The 25,764-nt window shown below is 47.2% G+C and overlaps 1 protein-coding gene across 1 annotated transcript in view; it reads left to right on the plus strand.

Annotated features, from left to right (window-relative positions):
• TTLL10 (tubulin tyrosine ligase like 10) overlaps positions 1-25,764 on the plus strand; it is a 1,071,284-nt gene that overhangs the window by 584,710 nt on the left and 460,810 nt on the right. The window lies entirely within an intron of this gene.

The raw sequence follows: 25,764 nt of genomic DNA on the forward strand, positions 1-25,764 counted from the left end.
GGTCTGGAAAGGATCTGGAGCTACGCTAATGTCTGGACTGTCGGGACTCGGGGCTAGCTAGCATTTTGGTTGTAGCCCCTGAGATTCTATCTAGGGCTACAACCAAAAGGCCCGGGGCTATAGCACTCTAAGACCCCCTCCGCCCCCCCAGCAATGTCTCTGCCTATCGTCAGATATATACTTCCAAGTCATCATTCTCATTGCATGGCCCAAGCTAGGGACTCAGTTGGCCAACCTAAAAGCGTTCCAGGAAGGTCTGCCAGGTGGGAGGTAAGAGTGAGGAAGGATCTGGAATGAGATTCAGTCAGATATTCAAGCAGGTACATTAAAATATGTTGTATCTCTTTTTTCTCTCAAGTGGCCAAGCCTGAAGAAGATGAGCTGTGGCTGGTGTCATTTTTTAAATACAGTTAAGCAAAAACTACAGAACCTATAGTTCAAACCTGTTTCCGACAGCTCCTGGGCTTCCAACAGAAAAACATATGTTTCCAACATAAACATATTCTGAGGACATGTCTTTAGAAACAAATCCCTTAAACCGAAAAGCTAAGTACACAACTACATTCAATTCTTACACCAAGACTTATTTAGAAATTTCATAACAAGAATAATCTCTAAAATTCCTAACATCTATATGCTAAAAAACAATCCTGTGTTCAAGAGTCAGAATAAGTGACAATATACATATACAATACAAACCAAGGTACTAACATCAGAAACACAAAGACTCTGACATGCGCATGTTTCTGTCACACCCAATGTCTGGCCTTCTATCATGGGGTGACTTGTAAATATTTATTCTTCCATACAGGTTGGTATAATTCCCCATTCTTTCAGCTGTTTCCTTCTCCTCCGTGTACAAGGAAACTACTGAAAGATGGGGCTTTACTAGAATGAAAGTACAGAAGAGATTTCTACTTCCATGAACTATATCAATTTGGTCAGCAGCAGAATATTGAGCCAAAGACCCATGCTTTGCAATAGAAGGAGATGCAAAATGAAGAACACTGATGTTGATGATTAGCGAGCCTATAAGAAGGTTGTATACAAAATGCGTTTAAGAAGAGGCAATTATACTAGCTTCTATGGAAGGATGAATGTTTAAGACATACAAGTCACCCCCTGATGAAAGTCCAGGCATTGGGCATGATAAGGGCAGAAACATATGCATGCCATAGAACTGTACATCAGGAGGCATGGCAGGTGATAATCCCTAAAAACGGCCACCATAGAGAAGGAGGAGGCTCTTCATGTAGGGCATTCATTAGAAACATGCAACAGTAAGTATCATGGACAGAATCACAGAGTACATCACCAACCACTGTTGGCAGCATGCACCACCTCCATGTATTCACAGCACAATTCAGCCAAACAGCCCCCGCCCAGAAAATGCCTAGTGCGAATCCAACAGCTGCTGGTTTTTTGGCCCCAAAGAGAACATGTGTAACAGATTAGTAGCAGCAAGTCCTCTGTATGTACAGTGTGTTCTCCCAAATGTCGCGCACACACGCCATGGCGGGTAGGAGTGCACCTCTCAGGTGATAGAATAACTGATTGCAAAACAACATGGACACAGGTCTACATGGGCACCCATGGCCTTGCACAACCGGAAAGAAGATGAAACCACAGGCCAGCCAAGGCACACATGCCCAAATACAACCAACCATCAAACAGTCACCTGTGACACTGCCTGCCATTCGAACAAGCCCCTTTTGGCAACCACAGTGGTCATAGGGCAGCGTGCTGAATTCCCTGCCACCCTTCTGCATCACACCACTTTTGGCACTGAGTCTGTGGTAAAAGCCACCACCCCACTTCAAACACCAGTAAGGATGTTGGGAAGCCCACTGCACAGGACACACACCCAACACCTAACCTGACCCATTTGCAGCACATGTCAAGCACCACTGACCAAACCTCTGCAGCTCCCCAGTGAGCCACATCTCCATTAATTTATTTCCCCTTCCTAGAATATCACCTCTGCATACCAATCCCTCCCCTTTGTCATCTCGCCATGCACTGCTTTGGCACCATGAAGAGGATACTGTCTCACATCCACAGGATGATGATGCAGACGGTGCACAGGCTCTGGCTCTGAGGGAAGGAGCCACCATGTGCCTTCAAGCCCAGTTCCGCAACACACACTGGATGTCATCTGGTAGTGGCTCACAGATTGAGCAGCATCAGGAGTGGATGGAACGCATTGCCTAGGAACAACTGCACCACTCCTAGGCAATGTGAGGCAACGTGCAGCGTGCCTCCAGAAAGGTGGCTTCTGCCTCTGACCGCTTTTGTCGGCATGCAGCAGATGGCACAGCCAGCATCACACATATGAGCCAAAGGTAGCTGGAGTATAATGAAAATGTGTCACAGGTTATAACCCTCTCCCTGCAGCACATCTGCGGGGGCAGAGGGGTGAAATTGCTAGTTCAGTGTCAGGCACCCAAACAGAGGGATCTGTGGCAAGCAAACTACCAATGTGCTCTCAGCAATGCATTCCTTGTACCAACACTCCAACGCAAAAAGGTAGCAAGCACAAGAAGTAGACACTTGCATGTGACTGACTGCAGGCTACAAGGGAATGGGAAGGGTAAGGTGTTTGGGATGAGGGTGTACAGTGGGTAAGGTGTTGAGGATGAGGTTGTGTGCATTTTTTTAAAAACATTATTTTACTTGCACAGACGCAACCTCATAACTTGACAGTCTATTAACTATGTCATCCTCATATGCATATACAACAATTGGGAGCACTTGGATACATTATTACAGTATTTCTGAGTCTGCATTTCTTGCACATTTATCAGCCAAGTATTGTCTGTATCTGCCCCATATATCTCTGGGACGGCTGTAGTGGGATAGTAAACCAGCATATACTTCTCCACAGTCATTTGCCCATGTCCTTCCCCTTTCCCAATCAGCCACCGTAGGCCGCTCCACACTTTTCCAATGCATCAGTATTGCCCTTTTGGCTAGTACCAGACTGAGGTTGAGCAACTTACGCCATGTAGGATTAATTTTGCTCACTGTGCCCAGTATGCATGTACCTGGATCCCATACCATTGGTTGATCTACCATTGTATCAAGTGCTTCGCACACGTCTGCCCAGTATTTGGTCAGCCGCGTGCACGACCAAAACACATGAAACAAACCAGCCTCCTCACTCCCGCATCGGGGGTATTTCCCGTCTGCTGTGGGATATATGGTTTGGATCCTGGTTATGTGCATGTTAAATAAATCACTTTGGAGGACAGCCAACAGATCCAGTGGTCATTTCGTTTCAGTGATACACGTGCATTCAGTGAAAGGTGACAGTGACAGGTGCATATGTGTGGAATCAAAGATAGTTGTCCATTAGGTCCCAGGGGATTATGCGTCCTCTCTCACTTCCTCACATCTATCCCGAGGTTCCCTGTTGTTACCTGCACCTTCTTCATCATCAGAGCCAGGGGGTGCATTGTCCTCATCAGGAGGCATTGGAACGTTCCGATGTATGTACATGTTTTGCAGCGTTGCACTTATGAAGACAATTTTTCCAACTTCAACTGGGCTATGCACAAGTGCCCCACATATCTGGTGGAGGCACCTGAACCTTCCCTTTAACAGTCCAAAAGTGTGCTCAATGGATGTTCTAGTCCTCTTGTATGCCTCATTATAGTCTACCTCCTGTGGTTACCAGGGTTGCTCACAGGTGTCAAGAACCATGATAACTGTGGATAGCCTTAGCCACCTACAACAGGTAGAAAGGACAGTGTTGTACATGACTGTTGGATGGCAAAGTAGTTGTTACTATTCCTATTGTGCCGGTGGCCTTTGTGTGCTCCCAGTGGCTTTCAATGGGTGCAAGCAGAAGAGGGCAGTGTCCTGCATTATTGTACATGGGTTTCTGTCTCTTCAGGCATCACCCCTGAAGGGGGATACGATGGCAATGGGCACTATGGCATTTACTGGCCTATACCAGTGCATTGGTTGGGAATGCCTTGTTGGATTTGACAGAGGCCTTGATTGATGTGAGGAATTGTGTGCCTGCTTTCATGCATACCAAGATAGCCTATAGAATTTTCTCAGGTCACTCTGGGGCCAGCGGAAGGTAGGTAATGGGGCAAATCCTTTTGTATTCATGTTGGACTAGGCTTTATGAGTCATGTAGGTTGCTCATATTTGTTCTCAAACCTGTCTCCATGTGTGCCTCATTCCCAAATCAGTGTCAGATTAACTATTTACTCAAAGGCCAGGTACACTGTTCTCTGTGTGTGTTCGTGTAAGGTGGGAGGGTGCTGTTCCGCATGACAATGCCATCGTGGGTGGCACCTGGAAATCGGGTGCAGCAGTTGCTGATTGTGAGATCTCCATCACATGCCATCTGATGTTCATGGAATGATACTGTTTCTGGTTTCGATGTGCTGGCTCCACTGCCGTAGATGGCACAAATGTCACCTGTGTGTAGTCCAGTGCTGCATTGACATCAGGTAACTGGCAAATGGCGTAGAACCGTGTCTTTGCAGTGTGCACCTGGGCCAGGGTTGTGGACAGAGACATGTGCTGATGGGCATGCCTCGTGCGTGCATCAACACATGTTCCAGCACTTTGGAGAATGCTGGCTGGGACATGCCATGCAGCATCCAAACAGTGTGCTAGAATGCACCCGTGTCACAGAAGTAGAGGATGGCACCAGCTTCTGCACGGGTGGGATGGCAGTTCAGATGATGATGGCACTCTGAAGACCAACCTCAATCAGGGTCAGCAGGTCTGCAATGGTGTGCCGGTCCAAGCGATAAAGTGTGGCTAATTGTTTGTCGCCAATTTCCAGGGGGCAAGGATGGAAAATTGGTATTGGCAGCTTCTGCAACATACTTCTCCTCTGGCTTTGTGGTGCCTGTGTCCTTGCTTGCTGTGGCCTCGAATGCTATTGGAGCTCAGTGAACAGTAGCAGGTTGTGGATGCCATAGTTCTTGTCTGGTTGTGTCTGCATGTTGCTTGGAAGTGTATTTGGGAAAGGTGTGTTCCTTAAATACCTTTTTGGTGGCAATTGTTGGCACCTGTGGATTTACTTTCATCACCTGGATGCTTTTACCTCCACCTTCTATTTGGAGGTAACTGCACTGCATTTTTGGTGGAAGTGACACCCATTTTTGGAAGTATTTCTGTGGTCTATCCACTTGTAAAGTGGTGGAATTACCATTAGCATTCATGGCCCTAATGACTGCCGGGGATAATTCTGCCGATTTTCTGCAGTTATTCTGCTGGCATTATCTCTGCCAGGCCTAATTCCTCTAGTTGAATTAACACCCATATTTTGGGACCTCTAATTTGGCAGAGTGGTAAAAGTGGCAATATCTCTTTTACCAGCACTTTTTCCACTGACTACAGTCTTTGTGAGGAGGGCCATAGTGCATAGCTCACCTTTTGTAGTGATATACTGCTCAGCTCACTTGGTAGGATTCTAATATAAGACCATCACCTCTCAGATGAGCCAGTTGGCTCAACTGTCCTGGGTTCACTCTTCCCTTTGGTCGAGTCTCAGAGTGCGCACCCTGCCCCAGATTGTTCCATCTGCTCTGCATACCTGTGACCATGGAACTGACAGGATCTGGCTTGTAATATGCCCATCACATGCCCAGGTCATGGCTCATGCCCTGGTACTGGTGGCATGTTTGTTAGTTCTGTTTGGTTCCATCTGATATGCTTTTGGGGGGCTTAGTCACAAATCCAGCGCCTTGATGTTGCTCTGAGCCTTCAAAGGCCCCAGCAGATATTTGAAAGCAGGCAGGCGTTCTGCTGCCAGCTCCCTCTGTCTAAAGGGGGTTAAAAAAAGTCGGCATTTTCGGCCGTTGTAATTATAGGGGTCGCAATAATCACATAGATCCTTTCTGCAATGGTCCCTTATGGCATACCGGATCGGGAGCTGAGAACCTACATGCAGCATCACCCTCTTGCAGCATGCAGGGTCTCTGGGTCAATGAAGCAGTTTTCCACAGAGGTCCCATCTGACATGTGAGGTCCTTTGGTAAAACCGGGTAAGATTTTGTCCTTTTTGAGGAATCTCCAGTCATCTTGTTAAATCTCTGTGGGTGTTACCTCTGGCTTATGGGTTTCTGCGGGAAGGACTGACAATCTATATTTCCTTTCACCAACATATTGGGTTCATTATGTTGTCTCGGTGATTCCCTGCAAGGGTCCCTGCTGGCTTACCTGCTTTGCCGTGTCGAGAGTCATAATGGGCTTTAAAACATTCTCAATAGTGGAGACCCTGATTCTCCCTTTTATAGCATGGGTAATCTTCCCCTGACCTTATGTAGAGCTGAAGCACCAGATTTACCCAGAGGGGGAAATGTGTTTTATGGGCATTATGGAGAGGGGACACCGGCAATTTCCGCCCTCACTGGCTCCCCCGGGGGAGGAAAGACTCTGAGACATGGGCAGGAAATGGACTTTGCCACTGCTGGTGACCGTAACTGGTGAATTTCACTGTTCTTTTAGGTTTTGCATTGTAACCATAACTTTCCATCATCAAGATTTTTTTTCTGAGTTCATAAAGCTTTTCTTCATGCATAGCTTATCATATTTCCATATCAGTCTACGATAATTTACCTCAAAAAACGTTATTTTATTAAATATATCTCAGGAGCTTGTGAATCTGCTTAGTTTCACATACTTTGCATAGGCTGCCATCTGGTGGTTTCTGGAGAGTATTAAATATTGTTTTCTTAGGAATCGAAAAAGGAGCATCCACAGGGGGCACGTAGTACTTGTAACACTATCCCTGCTCTACGTTTACTGGTACGCATGATCCTTCATGCGTCAGCGTCCTCATATTGGGGCTCATTACGAGTTTGGTTGTAATTCAGCGGTAATTCTGCTATGGCAGAATTAGCTTTACCGCCGTGCATCGCAGCAGAATTACTGCTGAATTACAACCTGGCGGGTGTGTGCACACACCGATAGCAGTAACGGTAATTTCGACCAGCAGAGTTACTGCCAAACAACCCATAGTATGATGAAATTCCCTTAAGAAATGGCGGAATTACCGTTACCACCATGGCGGTCAGCGGAAATTCCACTGGCGGAAATTCCTCCGTGGGAAATTCGTCATTGCTATAAAAGGAAGCTCCATGGTGGCCATTTTGAAAATTGCAATCCATCTAATATTTCGAGATAGGGGTGCCATCCAGATACCCAGCTAAGGCCACACATGTTCACAGGAAAGGGCAAAGGCAGGGTGCTAGATATGAGGCAGTGGAAGCCCAAATTCAGTGAGCAGGAGCTCAAAGTGTTGGCAGAGCAAGTGCTTGCCGACTCTGATGAGCTATATGGGGCATCGCACAGGAAGACCAGTCAACGGCACAAAAACAACATATGGGCTGAAATCAGGGACAAGGTGGTGGCCGTAGGCCATGTTCAACGTGATGTTGAGGACATGAAGAAGAGGTGGGATGAGCTCAAGGCCAGGGTCAGGACCCTCATCTCCATCCACTGCCGGGAGACAGCTGCTACTGCTGGTGGCATAGTGGAACCCTTCCAACTGACACATGGGAGGAGATGGTCAGTGGGATACTGCACATGGTCCGGATTTCTGGGCGTGGGCACGGCAGAGCTAGGAGCCAGCAGCCAAGCTAAATCTGCTGAATAACACATTAACACTTCCAACGATGGACAACCCTGTAGGCATGCTCGCACAACGACATTGCCATGCATGCAAGCAACATGACTCCCAGCAAGCAATCACCATCCATGTGAGGCACCAGGCCCCAATGACAGCAACCAGTGGCCACAGGCCCCCCTGACATGACACCCATGCACAGTCAATTTAGCCACCATGCAACAATGCAACTTGTCCCTGCCCATGGATGAACAACTGTCGATAGTTGCAATGCAGCCACAAGCCTCTCGTCTACTATGGCCCATGTACAGACACATTGAGGAGTACACATCTGACACTATGCCCGCCTGACCCACACACAGCCAAATGCACTCCACCCATCTGACTGCACCACCATATACCTGTCACCAACAGTCCAGACGCACCACTGTACAGGCCACCCATAGCTCAACTAATCCCTCGGATGCACCTCCAAATGAAGCTGGGCAACCCCCACCCTGGTCATCCAGATGAAATGTATGCCATGTATGCCATGTGCAGAGAGGACCTGGCCTAGCAGTTCGGGCTGGGCTGCTACCATTGGTGACAGTACCAGACTGATTTGCATATGGTTGGACTCCTTTTGCAATAGCGCAGACGGGCTAAAAAACGGTGGTGTGGAAGGTTGCCCAGAGCAACGCCAGTGGTACAGATTCATTCAAAACCTTCCACCCGTCACTTTTGTGGTCACATGTACACAGGCACCGAACATGATGGCAGCCCCTCCACCCCCAGGATGCCCAACACACAGTGACGACATAGTACAAGTGATAGCGAATGTTGTTTTGCCAAGCACCTCAGCACCAATGTGGTAACGCATATGTCAATTTGTCCCAACAGGAACACCCAGGAAATGCCCCAGGAGGCTGGCCCTCCATGACACCAGCACCAACCACTGCCAGCAAGCTGCCAGGCCAAGGCAGTTCAGCGAGTGGCAGTGTGCCACGCAAGAAGAGGCACCCCTCCATCAGGCCACCCGCAGATACTCCGGCTGTCCAGATGGACAAGTCCACAGGGCCAACACAGACCCCAAGTGTGCAATCTGTGCCACCATGAAGATACCAGGACAGTGCCACACCAGGTCGATTGCGGACATACTGGTGGGTAAGGGGGAGGATGACAGCAGGCCACTGCAGGCACAGATGTAGACCAGTATGAGGGTGCCTCCCCTGCATCCAGCCACCTACATTCCCCCGTCTGCCATTTTTCACCTGAGTCCTCCCCCCTGCGCCGCCTCTCCCCACTGCACACACCACTATCCCAGCATGATTTCCGCTGTGCCCTGCGATATGCAGAGGACTCATCTGACGATCTGGCCAGGGATGCTCAGTGTAAAGCCCAGCACGAGGAACATGACCAAATGCAAACACCACCCCAGAGCCTGCCCCGACACTCCAGGGCATCTGGGATCATCTGGACCGGAACAAATTGAGGCAGGCAAAAATGCGCACTATTTCACAGGAACACTTCAGGCATGCTAAGGCCATGCGTGACTGCATCCAGGGGGCCTTGAGACGGTTGTCGCGGTTAATTGACTGACTCTTCAGGAGCACAGTGACATGCAATGCATGTGTCTCACCAGCCAGAGGGTCCGGGAGCTGGCTGAACAAATGTCCTCAAATGTCCTCATGGCATGAGACCGTAGCCAGAGCCATACATTCGAGCATGGAACATCTACAGAGGAGCGTGCAGGGGAGCTCACAGTCTGCTCCCCCTACTGAGGGGTCATTGCAGAGCACCCCGCTAGGCGCTCACAACAGTATGCCCTAAATGCTGCCAGGCCTGCCGACAAGCGCTAATGGGAGTAGTGCTTGGTGTTGGGGATGGGGGTGGGGGGTAGTAGTTGGTGTTGGGATGGGGTGGAGGGTGGTAGTTGGGGATGGTGTTACCTTGTTGCCGATATGAAACACACTTTAATCTTCTTCATATTGATAGTATTCATTTAATGCAATTCAGACAGATGCATTAATTCCATGTATGGATGTCATGTCTCTGGAGTAAAAAAAACTTTCACTGAGCTCCTGGCAGCCCATCCAACCTTCCCTTGCTTCCCCACATATGGCATGGGGTGCCCTGTTCCCTCTTCCAGCCTCTTCCTCATCAGAGCTAGGGGGTAATTGTCCTTATCTACGGACATTGCTACATTCCTGCGTATGTAAATGTTGTGCAGCATGGCGCAGACCACTATGATTTTCCCTACTTTTTCGGGGCTGCACATCAGTGCACCGCCTGTGTGATGTAGGCACCTGAACCTAGATTTCAGAAGGCCAAATGTGCTCTCAATTCATGATCTTGATCTGAGGTTTGTGCCTCATTGTAGGCCATATCCTGTGGTGTAGCAGGCTTTCGCATGGGGGTCATTATCAATGGCAACTGCGGGTATCCAGTGTCACGTGCAAGACATGAATGGGCTGTGTGGGACAAGGTGGTCTGTGGTCCGGGGAAGAAGTGCATGGTCCTGACGTGCATACCCCTATGTGCATGTCTCAGTGGATGGGCATGGGGCACCTTGTGTGCATTGGGGTTGTTGAGACATGGGCAACATTGCTACCTTGCAGTCATATGCATTGTGGGAGTGGGCAGTCATGTGTAGTCTGTCACTGATATGACATTGGCAATGCACTGGTAAGCTATGGTGTGGCAGTATGCCATCTATGGTACATGGACATGCTTGCATGGGTTGTATGTTGACCTGATTGCGTGGTGCTGCCTTGCATGGCTGAATGCCCTTTGTCATCACATGTGTCAAGCCTGTGTCCTGGAGTGGGTCAATCAGGGTGCCTGGTCTATTCTGGGTATTATTGTGTTTACATCATGGGACTTGTGGTTCATTCACTTTACTACTGCTTACGGGCCCCGGGTACATGTCAGTGCTTTTGGCAGTCAGGTCTGAGTGCACCTTACCCACGAGCCAGGTGTGCTGTCCTCTGTGCCTTTCCAAGTATGCAGGCAGGGTGCTGTTGCGCAGAATCAGTGCATCAAGTGTGGCACCAGGATATCGGGCACAGCAGTGACTGATGGTGAGATCAGCATCACAAGTCATCTGCACGTTCATCAGGTGATATTTTTTCTGGTTGAGGTATGCCTGTTCTGTTGTCTGGGGTGGTACCAACACCACATGGGTGCAGTTCAATGCTGCAATGGTTTTGGGGAAATGTGCAATGCTATAGAACCTTGCCTTGGCTGCATGCACCTGTGCCTGGGTGATGGGCATGGTGATGTGCAGATGTGCACGCATCATTAGGACATCCAGGAATTGGTCCAGCACATTTGAAAATGTGGGCTGAGACATGCCATGCAGTGCCCCTACTGTGTGTTGGAAGGCACCTGTGCCACAGAAAAGTAGGACAGCCACAAACTTCAGCAGGGGGGGGGGGGAGGTTGCTGTTCTGATGGAAATGGCACTCTGCAGTTGTGCCTGGGTCAGGGTGAGCAGGTCGGCGATGATTGGATGGTCCAATCTGTATAAGTTGACTAATTGGCTGTCTGTGAGTGTCCATGGGGATGGTCGGACACATGGTACTGGTGGCCTCCACTGCATGCGTCTCCTACGCCTTGGTTGCGCCTGTCGCCTTCCCTGCTGTGGTCCAGCATGCTGCTGTAGCTCAATGTAGAGTAGCAGGTTGTGGAGCCCGTAATATACGTCTACTTGTGGCTGCATGTTGCTTGGATGTTTGTGGGTGTGGGTCTTTTGAGTGAATCAGGTGCACCTGGGCCTTGATATGTGACACCTGTATGCATTTATCTCCACCTTTTTTGTGGAGGTAATTGTGCTGTGTTTTTGGTGAAATTACCTCAGATTTTTGCAGGTAATTCCACTGATTTTGAATTTGTAATCTTGCGCTAATGGGTTTTTGATATCTGATGGTAATTCCATCAGAGGAATTAGCGCCAGCACTGTTTCTGCTGATTCTTGGTGGATTTACCGCAGGAGGTAATTCCGTCGGAGGAATTACAGCCGATTTGTGGTTGACTCATAATTTGGCATAGTGGTAAAGTTGGCAGTATCGTAATGAGGCCCATTGTTTTTTTCCAACACTGAGGTTGAATGTTAAACGGGGAGTCTCCGTCAATGGAACGACTGCCGAGGTCTAATTGAGGCCTAATCACGCTAAGATCAGAGACAAGAGCAGCGATGCAGCGACAAAGGCTGAAAGGTGTGACACATTGAAAAGTCGATGCAGTAGGGAAAGTGGGGGAGGGATAATATTTCTCATACTTTCTGTAAAATTAGAGAATCCCTTTAACCACCCCCGATTGCAGACTTACACATAACATTTATCTTGCTCGTTCGAATGGATTGTGTCCTCCCACGTATTCCTCATCTTATGATAATTCGTTATCTCCAGCTTGGCTGCTTCGGGAAAAAAAATTCTCTCGGCAGAGGGCGCTGTGCTCGAGGTCGTGGCGTTGATTGTCCCTCGACGGACTCCGTACTCTGTCGACGTCACTGATGGTATAAATAGCTTGAGCCGCGCCCGTTGCTTCAGTTCCGTTTTTCCGATCGCTTCGCTATCGAGAACGGCACGCTTGAGATTTTCTGTGAAGAAAATGTCGTCATCTTTGACTCCTTCGACACCCAAGACTGGGTTCAAGATGTGCATAGATTGTGGATCAAAAATGTCTATCACGGATCCTCACTGGGTTTGTCTCTGGTGTCTCGGTTCCAGTCACCAGACCGACGACTGTGGTTCCTGCCAATCCATGACCGAGAAAGCTCTTTGTGAGACGAGAGGTAAACTGTTGGTGGGGAGGGAAGCCTCTAAGAAGGCTACATCCAAAAAACATCAGAAAGCGACTGATTCGAAGGAATCGGATCACCACAGGCACTCCATGAGATCTCGATCCAGGAGTAGTTCGAGACACACTTCTTCCTCGTCCAAAAAAATGAAGAGGAGACGCAGATCTCCCTCATCATCATCTTCAGAGTCGACCGAAGAAATTCGATGTCCGACAAAATCGGATTCTCCCAGAAAATGGGAAGAATTTTGTAAAAAGATGATGGAGGTATTCGAGAATGCGGCCCCGACTCCCTCGAATGAACCTTGGAAAAGCCAAACCCCTTAAGTCGCTCCATTGGACGACAAAGGGAAGTCCAAGACTACCATAGTAAAAACCGGTAGTGTCGAGGATACTCGAAAAACTCGAGTCGACGCCAAGTCGTCGAGGACTCTTCGAGAGTCGAGCACCTCTCCGTCGGCCGTCGGCATTGACCGTTTCGGCATCGAAACCAAAAACAACCTCGACGCCCGTGTCAAAGTCATCTTCGAAGTCATCGAAGATTCCTTCGACAACTTCGATGGATTTCTCTATTCCTTCGACGTGTATGGTAGAGGAAGAACGAAGGTTCACTCCGTTGCCCAGATCAGATTTTTTTAAGTCCATGTCCACAATTTATGAGGAATCTGGCTCAGAGGAAGATGAAGTTACTCCTTTTGGAGTTTCATATGGCACAAAGCAAGTTCCTGAGGAACTCATTGATCAAGAATCTAAAATGAGAGACCTGAGTGACACTCTACATTCTGCCAGTGGGATTGACACCTCCCCAGAATTAGAGTTTGCCAGACCTGATCCTGCAGAGCATGCAGACGCTGGGTACAGGAGTCTTATGACCAGAGTAATTGAGAATATGGGTTGTGGTAACACTTCACCCGTTTTTGAACAGGATGACATGACGGATATAATTGTCAGAGGTCCTCAAAAAGATCCAGTTCTCCCCTTTCACAGGGCTCTTCAGAGGACGGTGGAGAAAAACTGGGAAAAGCCTGAGAGCATTGCTGCTGCAGATAGTAATTTTCGCAAGAAATATAGACCAGCTGGTACGGATCCTGAAAACTAAACAAGCATCTGACTCCAGAAAGTCTAGTCATTCAGGCAGCATCCGCATCAAAGCAAACTGCATATCCCACTATCTCTCCAGATAGAGAGGATAAAAAAGTTGATGCCTGGGCACGTAAAGTTTTCACGTCAGGCAGTATGGCCCTTAAATCGAAAAATGTCACCTGTACCCTAGCCAGGTTTACCCATACCATGTGGGACTGTGTTTCGGCGGCGGCTGATCATATTCCGGAAGGCGAGGAAAGGGAAGGCTTCCTGAATATAGTCAAAGACGGGAAGGAGGCAATGGTGGAATGTCTCCAGTCTGGACTGGATACTGCTGATAGTATCAGCAGATCCATGGCTGCAAGCATTGTGCTATGCAGATTTGCGTGGTTGAGGAAGTCGGGGTTTGCACCAGACGTGCAAGCCAGACTCCTTAACATGCCCTTTGATGGTTCGAGGCTGTTTGGCAGCAAGGCTGATGAAAGCCTAGAAAAACTTCAGACATCGAAAGCGGCAGCTAAATCGCTTAGCGCCTCCATGCGCCAGCCTCTAAAACCCTATTCCGGCTCATCGTCCGGGAGGGGTTGTTCTTTTCGTTACTACTCCTCATTTGGTAGACGAAGAGGACAGGCTTCTCAAAGGGGCAAAAGAAACTTCCCTCGTGGAGCACGAGGAAGAGGTGCAAAATCAGCCTCAGGAGCGGCATCTGTACCCTCAGCCACTCCTGCAGCCGCCTCCAAATCTCTCTGAGACCTTGTTGCACAAAACACCAGTGTGAGGCAGGATCTCTCAGCATCTGAAGGAATGGCGGGGCATTACCTCAGATGCTTGAGCACTGGAAACAGTAGCCCAAGGTTACTGTCTCCCCTTCCTAAAAAGGCCTCAGAATCAACCACCGGGAGCCAACTCCACCAAAATTCCAGATCCGCTCCTGTTGCAGGAAATTTTAACCCTGCTTGAGAAAGGTGCCATAGAACAGGTATCTGTAGGGGAAAGGAACAGGGGTTGGAACTCCCCATACTTTCTCATTCCAAAAAAGGACGAAGGACTGAGACCCATCTTGGACTTGAGAAACTTGAACAAGTTCCTCAGGAAGGACAAGTTCAAGGTGGTGACTCTTTCTCAGATCCTTCAGGCACTCCAACTCCAAGATTGGTTGGTATCATTGGATCTTCAGGATGCTTACTTTCATGTGCCAATCCATCCAAAGCACAGAAAGTACCTGAAGTTCGCGATTGGCAATTTTCATTATCAGTTTCTAGTTCTGCCATTCGGGTTGACCTCAGCCCGAGGGTTTTCACCAAACTGTTGGCGGTTGTGGCAGCGAGTCTCAGGAGAGGGGCTATTCACATCTACCCCTACCTGGACGATTGGTTGATCAGAGCAAGTTCTCCAAAACAAGCTCAGGAACATTGCTCGATCACTTGCCACTTCCTCCACAAATTGGGCTTCTCCCTCAATTTCAAGAAGTCCCATATGATACCATCCCAAAAGCTCCAGTTTATCGGAGCAATCTTGGATACTTTCTCGGGAAAAGCCTCGCCTCCCGAAGTGAGAGCTCTCCACATCCAGCAGATGGTAACAAAGTTCCAGAATGCCCAACGTCTACCGGCCTTCGATTTTCTCAGGTTGCTCGGCCTCATGGCATCCTGCATTTTCCTAGTACCAGAGGCCAGGTTGAGAATGAGATCCCTTCAATGGGCACTCAGAACTCAGTGGTCCCAGTTCTCAGGGAATATGTTGGATCTTCTGCAAGTCCCGAGCGCAGTTGCTCAGGATCTTTTATGGTGGGCTTGCAACGACAACATTCTCAAGGGAGAATCTTTTTGGCAACCATGGCCGGAGATAACAGTAGTGACGGATGCCTCATTCACGGGGTGGGGAGCACACACCAACAATCTGACAATCAGCGGTCGTTGGTCTCCATCGGAGTCCAAACTACACATCAACCTTTTAGAGCTGAGGGCAATCAGACTAGCGCTGAAGGCCTTTCTGCCCTCTGTACAGGGAAAGAATGTCCTGATAATGACGGACAACACGGTGGCCATGTACTACCTCAACAAAAGAGGAGGAGTAGGGTCACTACCACTGTGCAGAGAGGCAATGCAGATATGGTTCTGTGCAATACAAGAAGGAATCTCTCTATCGGCAATTCCACTAGCCGGAGAGAAGAACACCGCGGCAGATGCTCTGAGCAGGCAGAACACGGTCTCTCATGAGTGGGAGCTGGCTCAGGAAGTCCTTCTAGAGATCTTCGCCCTTTGGGGAACTCCTCAAGTGGATCTGTTCGCCACCGCGATCAACCGGAAGTGCGATCAGTACTGCTCAAGGGAATTTCCTCAAAGAGGAGCTCTGGGAGACGCATTCGTAGTGGAGTGGAAGTTTCCACTGCTGTACGCGTTTCCCCCAGTTCCTGTGATTCCTCAAGTAATTAGGAGGTTGAGAAAGTTCAGGAAAACCTTGATCCTAATTGCCCCGGATTGGGCCAGGAGAACGTGGTACCCGGACTATCTAGACATGTCCATCTGCCCTCCAGTACGTCTTCCACAAAGAGAGATCTTCTCTCGCAAGAGGATGGTCAGGTTCTCCATCCAGAGGTCAAGACACTCAACCTTCAAGCATGGTTTCTGAGAGGTTGAGATACAATATTTGGGATCTTCTGGATGACGTAAAGGAAGTCTTGCTTTCGGCCAGAAGGCCAGCAACAAAATGTTTGTACCAATGTCGCTGGAACAGGTTTAGTAACTGGTGCAAAGATAAGGATGTGGACCCTTTTCAATGTGGCACTCCAGTAGTGCTCTCTTTTCTATTACATCTAGCCAATCTGGGGCTCCAGATAGGAACAATCAATGGATACCTTTCTGCACTGTCCATTTTCAAGCGCACCTCGGAAGAGGTTTCATATTTCAAAATACCATTAATCATTCAATTCTTAAAAGGGCTTACTAACGTATACCCTCCAGTACCCTTTCATGTCCCAACTTGGGATTTAAATTTAGTACTAACATTTTTTACTTGCATACCTTTTGAGCCTCTGCACTCCTGTCCGTTGAGGCTTCTAACACTAAAAACTGTCCTTCTTTTGGCCCTATCATCAGCCCGCAGGGTTAGTGAACTTCAGGCTCTCTCATGCAAACCACCATATACTGTTTTTTATAAGGAGTCCTTAAGGTTAAGCCTTCCTTTTTACCAAAGGTAGTTTCGGACTTCCATTTGTCACATAAAATAATACTACCATCATTTTATCCTCCTCCTCATTTGGGCAAGGAAGAGGAGAGACTGCACAGACTAGATCCCAAGAGGGCTCTTAGTTTTTACATCTCAAGGATGTCTAAATTACGACAAGATGACCAACTGTTTGTGGGTTATACTGGTCATAAACTGGGCTTATCAGTAGCAAAACAGACCATATCCCGCTGGATCATTTGGCCATAATTGAATGATACAGATTGGCGGGAAAAGACCCAGCAGATGGGCTTTAAGCCCATTCTACAAGGGGAATGGCTACTTCTGCGGCTCTAAAGAGGGGAGTCCCGGCAGCAGATATTTGTTCTGCTGCAACTTGGAAAACAATGCATACTTTTATCAAGCATTACTGCTTGGATACGGCCTCCTCCAATGAGGGGTTATTTGCCAAGGCAGTTCTGAATTCTGTCCATGAAAACTGTAATTAGTACTCCCACCTCCAAAATTGCCACTGCTATGGGAGTCTATCATAAGATGAGGAATACGTGGGAGGACACAATCCATTTGAAGAACAAGTTACTTACCAACTGTAACCTTCTTTCGACTGGATGTTCCTCCCACGTATTCCTCATCGACCCTCCCATCCCACCCCACAGTACAGTTTACGTTTTCTTACACTTTCCTCTCACAAAGAGTGCATCAGTTATGGGGCATTCCTGGGTGTTCCTCCTATATGTTTCATCGAAAAAACAGAACTGAAGCAGCGGGCGCGGCTCGAGCTATTTATACCATCGGTGACCTCGACAGAGTACGGAGTCCGTCGAGGGACAATCGACGCCACGACCTCGAGCACAGCGCCCTCTGGCGAGATAATTTTTTTTCCGAAGCAGCGAAGCTAGAGATAACGAATTATCATAAAATGAGTAATACGTGGGAGGAACATCCAGTCGAAAGAACGTTACAGTTGGTAAGTAACTTGTTGTTCTCAGTCATTCCAATGGAGAAAACGCCTTTTACATTTTGCCCACACTGTAATACTCGGTTCCTTGGAAAGACACATACTGTGGGTGCAACAGCTGCCTTACAAAGGACCACGTTGATTTGCAGTGTAAGGCTTGTAGGATCTTTAAGGCAAAAACATTAAAGGAGTGTTGATCCTAAAGGTGGGCAACCTACACAATGCAGGTGAAAAGGAAATTGGGCGAGTCAACCGTTAACACAGAAGACATTGAGGCGGATGAAAGGGACAGGGGCTTCGTTAGCAAAGCTGAGCAGCAAGAAATAGAGGGAACATTGATTGTATCCTCGCAGCCGGCACCCAACTCCATAGGTCTGATGTCAGGTTGTGCGGTGTCCATAAAGCTGCTACAAGAACAGACAAAAACAGTGACACGCATTTGTTCGATGGACCCACTGCTACGCCGAAGGCAAAGACAGTGGAAGCCAGAGCAACGTCTAAAGTAAGGCCATTGAGCGGGCACTCCAGGGACACACATAAACTTGAGGGGTTGGAGATTTTGACAGTCTTGTTGAAACCCAGACCGAAAATAACAGAAGTCGAGGTTCCGAAGTCTAGCTGAGAAAAACAAACTCTGAAAGATGTTGAGTCAAAGGAAACACAAAAAACAGACACCACACAGACTGTAAGTAAGAAAACACACACATCTGTGGAAGAAAAGGGTACCTTATGCCTGCCATGCAGAAGAAGGATGCCACACGATTAATAGAATTAGAAGAGGAAATAGGAATGCACACAGGACACCCACAAGACACTCAATGGACTGATGATAGATTCTCTAGACTCATGCTGAAAATTGAATCCTTTGCAGATTTCTGCAACAGACAACCCAAAGAAAGGGAGAACCTTTTTTATGTAACAACAAAAAAGGCAAAGATAATTCCTGAACCTACACAAGAGGAAAATGATGAGGAAAACATAGTGGAAGAGGAGGAAATATAATCTGAGGAAGAGGTTATTGAATAGGATGATGAAAGCCCATAAATTGATACTGATGACCATACCATGTCATCTCCAGAAATAACTTAACCTCCTACCTCATCCTGTCTTACAGAGGACCACCTTTTATATGCTGAAGAAGGCATGAAAAGTTTTAACATACAAATAGAAGAACCACAAGAAGAGGCTGATTTCATTGAGGATATCCTCAAGGAAAGAAAGTCTGCTTCACAGGCTATTCCTTTAATAAAAATTGTAGTGAAGAGAATTACACTGTCTTTTGTAAATCCAGAGCAGGCAAAACCCATTAATCCTAGAATTGAAAAGAAGTACAGATCAGCACCTACTGACACCCTTTACATCAGGGGCCATCACAACGTTGATTTGTTAGTAGTAACTAGGATAAGAGAGCCGGAACCACCATCAAAAAGTGAATTCCCACCAGATAAGGAAAGTAAAAAGATGTACGCCTTTGGGAAGAGAATATCAACATCTGCCTCTCATGAGGTTAGAATTGCTAATGCTACAGTTCTCCTGGCAAGGTACAATAGAGATCATTGGGAGAAATTAGAACAACTTACAGATCAAGTAGCAGAGCCAACTAGATCAGCAATGCTAAAAATAATAGCAGTAGGAAAGAATTCATCTAATGCGGTGATAGAAAAACTTCACTGGATGCCACAGAAACAGCCACAGAAACAGCAGGTGTAGAGGAGGTGCCAAATATGGCCTGCACTCCAGTCGCCCATTTTGAAGTATCAGGAACGTTCACACCGAGATATGTGACGTATGATGAGCAAATAAACCAGCAGAGAGCCGCAGTAGGACTCTGCCTAGTGCCTATCAGAAGAACAATACCTATTGAAGTACCAATAACCAGACAACCATGGACAGTAAGGTATCCATTGAGAAAACCCTACCAGCAAATGAAACGAAACGAAGATTACTTAAACACTGTCCCGGAAGAAACACAAAAGGCCTTAATTGAAGACGAATGGTGACGACACGAGGGCCCGGACAGACTCACAGATGTAAAACCAAAAGATGACACACAGAGACGAAACGCCATGAATAAGGATATCATGACCTTAGAAGGAGAGACGATGTTGAAATATAAAGAAACTTAAGCCGTAAGCAGGATGAAGACATTCAACCAGCTAATGCCTGTACATATGCTTGTAACCGCAAGAAGGTAAGAAAACAGTGCGGATAGAGCGGCAAGCCCCACCTATACATATCTACCTCTACAAAGTACACTATATAAGTACGAGTCCACGTTACACAAAAGTGGAATTAACTCAGGTTGCTAGGGGTCAAACAGGACAGGATTCGTATTCCAGATAAAATGAGAAGAGGCGGCTGAATCGAAACTCAGCAGGAGCAGCTCGTGCCTGGGAAGTCGAGGTCAGACCAAGAGAAGGAGCGAACAGTAGCTTCGCAGAATCAAAACTTAAGAACAGAACAGCCTATCTCAGGAAGGCCGAGATAAGGAGGCCCAGGCAAGTGGCAAGACGAATAAGAATTAAATGAGCAAATAGAAGGAAAACTAAGCAGAATCATGGTGTGCTAGCACGTGACTAGCCGAGCGAGAAGAGGCACAGTTTCACACCTACGCCTGGCTGTCGCACAGACAGGGATATCATAACTATTTCTGACAAGAAGATACAGTTTTGAGGCCGACCACAGCCAACTAATTGACACATAGCCTCTAAAGTAATGATTGATGGAACGGAGGCCGGGTGAATCTTTGGGCATCCTGCACCTGGTTGACCATTCTGCGTGCTGCTAATTAAAGTGGAGATTTATGCATGAGGTGATGCCAACCCAATCACAATGGACCAAATAATCTAGGGTCCTATAGATAGTAGAACCAATGGGACGTCATACTTTTAGTGAGGTCTACCGTAGCCATTTGTGAAGGAAGGGCTTAGACGCCCACCTGATTGTGTTTATCCAATCCCCTCACTCCGTTACCATATACAGATATAGCACCTATATTTAAGTTACCTTTTTCCAACCAATAGAATTGCATGTTAACTTTTGAGTGTTACACGTCAATGATGACGAGTTTTGGGTATAAATGTTACTGTTTGTATGAAGTTGTTGGGAGTTGAAGCGAGATGGGCTATCGCATCACTGTTGATTTCCATGTTTCCCTGTTTTTTGTACTTGTCATTAAACGGACTCCCCTTTGCCAAACCATTGAGTTGTCCTTACTGATTGGTGTTGGAGTAAGAAAACCTGCACCCCCATCCACCTCAAGTTGCAGCTATCTCGTCTTAAAGTACTGCAGAGCAAACTCTGACTCTATGCACCAGTCGGGGGTCTCTCTAGTACACAGGTAGAATTATTACAAGGGCAGCAATCCTTAAAAGACACAGTTGTCTTAGATGATCTGGGTTCAAACATTTCACACAGGCCAACCTCCTGGACAAACCAGTCAAAGAAAATTTCCTGTTCGGTACAGCGGTAGATACAGCTTTAGAGAAAGTTATAAAAGAACATGACCCTAAAAAGTTTGAACCAGATTTCAGGGAGATCTCTCCTACAGAGAGGGAATGTTGGAGGCAGGAAGCCCTTTTGAATGCATTCGTACACAAGACCAAGCCAACACTACTAATTTCCGGGTAGTCCCACCTTCCAAAGAATCCACACGCAGGGAACAGGTGGTAACGCACTAATGCGGAATCACATGTAGTATAAGAACACATGACAGAGCTCAGGACTCGAGCGGCACAGACTCTACCAATAAATTACTACCCAAAAGCAGTTCCCTCCCATACAACCCCAGTAAGAGCTTGCATAACAGCACACACCCACACATGGGAGTGGTACCATCAGACAAGTGGGTCTCAAGTACAGTAAGGAAAGGGCACTGAAGCAAGCTTTTACAAAAACTGTGCGATCATCTACCCATAAGGAGAGGCATCCCCCGGAACACCTAAAGGTTCTACTGGAGGAGACATAAGATCTATCAGAAAAGGGGGAAGAAGTACCAGCAGACCAGGTAAATACAGGAATATGCTCTGTTTATTTTCTGGTACCAAAAAAGAATCAATGAGACCAGTCTTTGATCTAAGATAAGCAAACAAATATTTTAAAACTCAAAAATTCTGAATGACAGCACTACAAGAACTCATACCCCTAAAGGAGGTACATTTAATGGCGGCATTAGATTTGAAAGATGCGTATTTTGATATTTCAATGTTCTGAAGTCACAGAAAAGACATCAGATTCAAAATACTGAACAAACACTACTAATTCAGGGTACTCACTTTTGGAATTGCCTCAGCACCTCATGTATTCTCCAAGGTGCTCACGGCACATCTGCGCCATGAGGCCATACCAGTTTACCCATATCTAGATGATTGGCTAATAATGGGAAGGGATGTACCTAGTACACACACGGCAGACCCTACAATTGTTACACAGCCTAGATTTCTCAATCAATGAGAAAAAGTAAAGCCTGACACCAAGCAGAGAAAAAGTTTTCCTTTGCCCAGTTCTGAACGCTCAGACTGCCACAGCGTACCAACACCAGAAAGGATACAAGCTTTACAAACGCTCATCCCTCTTTTCAAGCCAAGTCAGATGTTATCAGTCAGGAAAGTTATGAGACTCCGAGGCATGATGGCATCTTGCATATTCATTATGCCACATGCACGACTAAGAATGTGAATAATACAACAGTGGCTAGCGGACCAATGGCCACAAAAAACAGGCCAATGTGAAGATCTAGTGGTAGTCTCACAAAAGGTAAACAAAAGTCTCCTTTGGTGGTCACCAAGCAACATGAGCATAGGAAGACCTTATGTGTCCCCACAGCCACAAATGTGTGGTGCTGCCTTGCATGGCTGAATGCCCTTTGTCATCACATGTGTCAAGTCTGTGTCCTGGAGTGGGTCAATCAGGGTGCCTGGCCTATTCTGGGTATTATTTTGTTTGCATCATGGGACTTGTGGTTCATTCCCTTTACTACTGCTTACGTGCTTTTGGCAGTCAGGTCTGAGTGCACCTTACCTACGAGCCAGGTGTGCTGTTCTCTGTGCCTTTCCAAGAATGCAGGAAGCGTGCTGTTGCGCAGAAACAGTGCATCATGTGTGGCACCAGGATATCGGGCACAGCAGTGACTGATCCTGAGATCAGCATCACAAGTCATCTGCACGTTCATCAGGTGATATTGTTTCTGGTTGCGGTATGCCTGTTCTGTTGCCTGGGGTGGTACCAACACCACATGGGTGCGGTTCAATGCTGCAATGGTGTTGGGGAGATGTGCAATGCTGTAGAACCTTGCCTTGGCTGCATGCACCTGTGCCTGAGTGATGGGCATGGTGATGTGCAGATGCATCATTCGGGCATCCAGGAATTGGTCCAGCACCTTTGAAAATGTGGGCTGAGACATGCCATGCAGTGCCCCTACTGTGTGTTGGAAGGCACTTGTGCCACAGAAAAGTAGGACAGCCACAAGCGTCAGCAGGGGTGGAGGAGGTTGCTGTTCTGATGGAAATGGCACTCTGCAGTTGTGCCTGGGTCAGGGTGAGCAGGTCGGCGATGGTTGGATGGTCCAGTCTGTATAAGGTGACTAATTGGCTGTCTGTGAGTGTCCATGGGGATGGTCGGACACATGGTACTGGTGCCCTTCACTGCATGCATCTCCTACGCCTTGGTTGCGCCTGTCACCTTCTCTGCTGTGGTCCAGCATGCTGCTGTAGCTCAATGTAGAGTAGCAGGTTGTGGAGCCCGTAATCTACGTCTACTTGTGGCTGCATGTTGCTTGGATGTTTGTGGGTGTGGGCCTTTTGAGTGGATCAGGTGCACCTGGGCCTTGATTTGTGACACCTGTGTGCATTTACCTCCACCTTCTTTGTGGAGGTAATTGTGCTGTGTTTTTGGTGAAATTACCTTAGATTTTTGCAGGTAATTCCGCTGATTTTGAATTTGTAATCTTGCGCTAATGGGTTGTTGATATTTGGTGGTAATTCCATCAGAGGAATTAGCGCCAGCACTGTTTCTGTTGATTCTTGGTGGATTTACCGCAGGAGGTAATTCCGCCAGAGGTAACTACACCAGAGGAATTACAGCCGATTTGTGGTTGACTCATAATTTGGCGTAGTGTTAAAGTTGGCAGTATCGTAATGAGGCCCATTGTTTTTTTCCACCACTGAGGTTGAATGTTAAACGGGGAGTCTCCGTCAATGGAACGACTGCCAAGGTCTAATTGAGGCCTAATCACGCTGAGATCAGAGACAAGAGCAGCGATGCAGCGACGAATGCTGACAGGTGTGACACATTGAAAAGTCGATGCAGTAGGGAAAGTGGGGGAGGGATAATATTTCTCATAATTTCTGTAAAATTAGAGAATCCCTTTAACCACCCCCCCATTGCAGACTTACACATAACATTTATCTTGCTCGTTCTCAGTCATCCCAGTGGAGAAAACGCCTTTTAAATTTTGCCCACGCTGTAATAGTAAGTTCCCTTGGAAAGACACATACTGTGGGTGCAACATCTGCCTTACAAAGGACCACTTTGACTTGCAGTGTAAGGCTTGTAGGATCTTTAAGTCAAAAACATTAAAGGAGTGTTGATCCTAAAGGTGGGCAACCTACACAATGCAGGTGAAAAAGAAATTGGACGAGTCAACCGTTAACACAGAAGACCTTGAGGCGGAAGAAAAGGGCAGCGGCTTTGTTAGCAAAGCTGAGCAGCAAGAAATAGAGGGAACATTGATTGTATTCTCGCAGCTGGCACCCAACTCCGTAGGGCTGATGTCAGGTCGTACTGTGGAGACAACCACTGATGTCCATAAAGCTGCCAAAAGAACAGACAAACACAGACACACACATTCGTCCGACGGCCCCACTGCTACGCCAAAGGCAAAGACAGTGGAAGCCAGAGCAACGTCTAAAGTAAGGCCATTGAGCGGACACTCGAGGGACACACATAAACTTCAGGGGTGGGAGATTTTGACAGTGTCGTTGAAACCCAGACCGAAAATAACAGAAGTCGAGGTTCCGAAGTCTAGCAGAGAAAATCAAACTCTCAAAGACGTTGAGTCAAAGGAAACACAAAAAACAGACACCACACAGACTGTAAGTAAGAACACACACACACACATCTGTAGAAGGCAAGGGTGCCTTATGCCTGCCATGCAGAAGAAGGATGCCACACGATTAATCGAATTAGAAGAGGAAATAGGAATGCTCACAGGACACCCACAAGACACTCAATGGACTGATGATAGAATCTCTAGACTCATGCTGAAAATTGAATCCTGACACCAAGCAGAGAAAACGTTTTCCTTTGCTCAGTTCTAAACACTCATACCTACACAGCGTACCAACACCAGAAAGGGTACACACTTTACAAACGCTAATCCCTATTTTCAAGCCAGGTCAGATGTTATCAGTCAGGAATATTCATTATGCCACATGCACGACTAAGAATGTGAATAATACAACAGTGGCTAGAAGACCAATGGCCACAAAAAACAGGCCAATGTGAAGATCTAGTGGTAGTCTCACAAAAGGTAAACAAAAGTCTCCTTTGGTGGTCACCAAGCAACATGAGCATAGGAAAACCTTATGTGTCCCCACAACCACAAATAACAATAACAACAGACGCATCACTGGCAGGATGGGGAGCACATTGCCTTCACCTCACTGCCCAGGTGAAATGGACACCAAAACAAAAAACATACCACATAAACTGGCTAGAACGTCTTGCAATAAAGATGGCACTACTTTCCTTCCAAAATGTTCAACATGGAAAGACCATCATCATACAGATAACAGAACTGCAATTTTCTATATCAACAAGCAGGGTGGAACTCATTCAAAACAGTTGTCTACCCTGGCCCAAAACATTTAGCACCGGTGCATACAAAGGGACATATCCATACTAGCACTGCATGTCCCGGTGGTTCACAATTGTCTAGCAGACTCACTGAGCAGAGTCTTAATACCAGAACACGAGGGGGAACTCAACACCAATACACTCAGATGGATTTTTGTGAGATGCGTCCCCCAACAATAGACCTATTTGCAGCAAAACAAAAAAGCCTAATCTACTCGTCCAGGTTCCCTCAACCACGGTTCCTAGGCAACGCACTATGGATGAGTTTATCAAGGATATTTGCATATGATTTTCCCTCCGACCACTC

Source organism: Ambystoma mexicanum, chromosome 8 (genome assembly GCF_040938575.1).
Source record: "Ambystoma mexicanum isolate Mex_15411 chromosome 8, UKY_AmexF1_1, whole genome shotgun sequence".
Classification (NCBI taxonomy): domain Eukaryota; kingdom Metazoa; phylum Chordata; class Amphibia; order Caudata; family Ambystomatidae; genus Ambystoma; species Ambystoma mexicanum.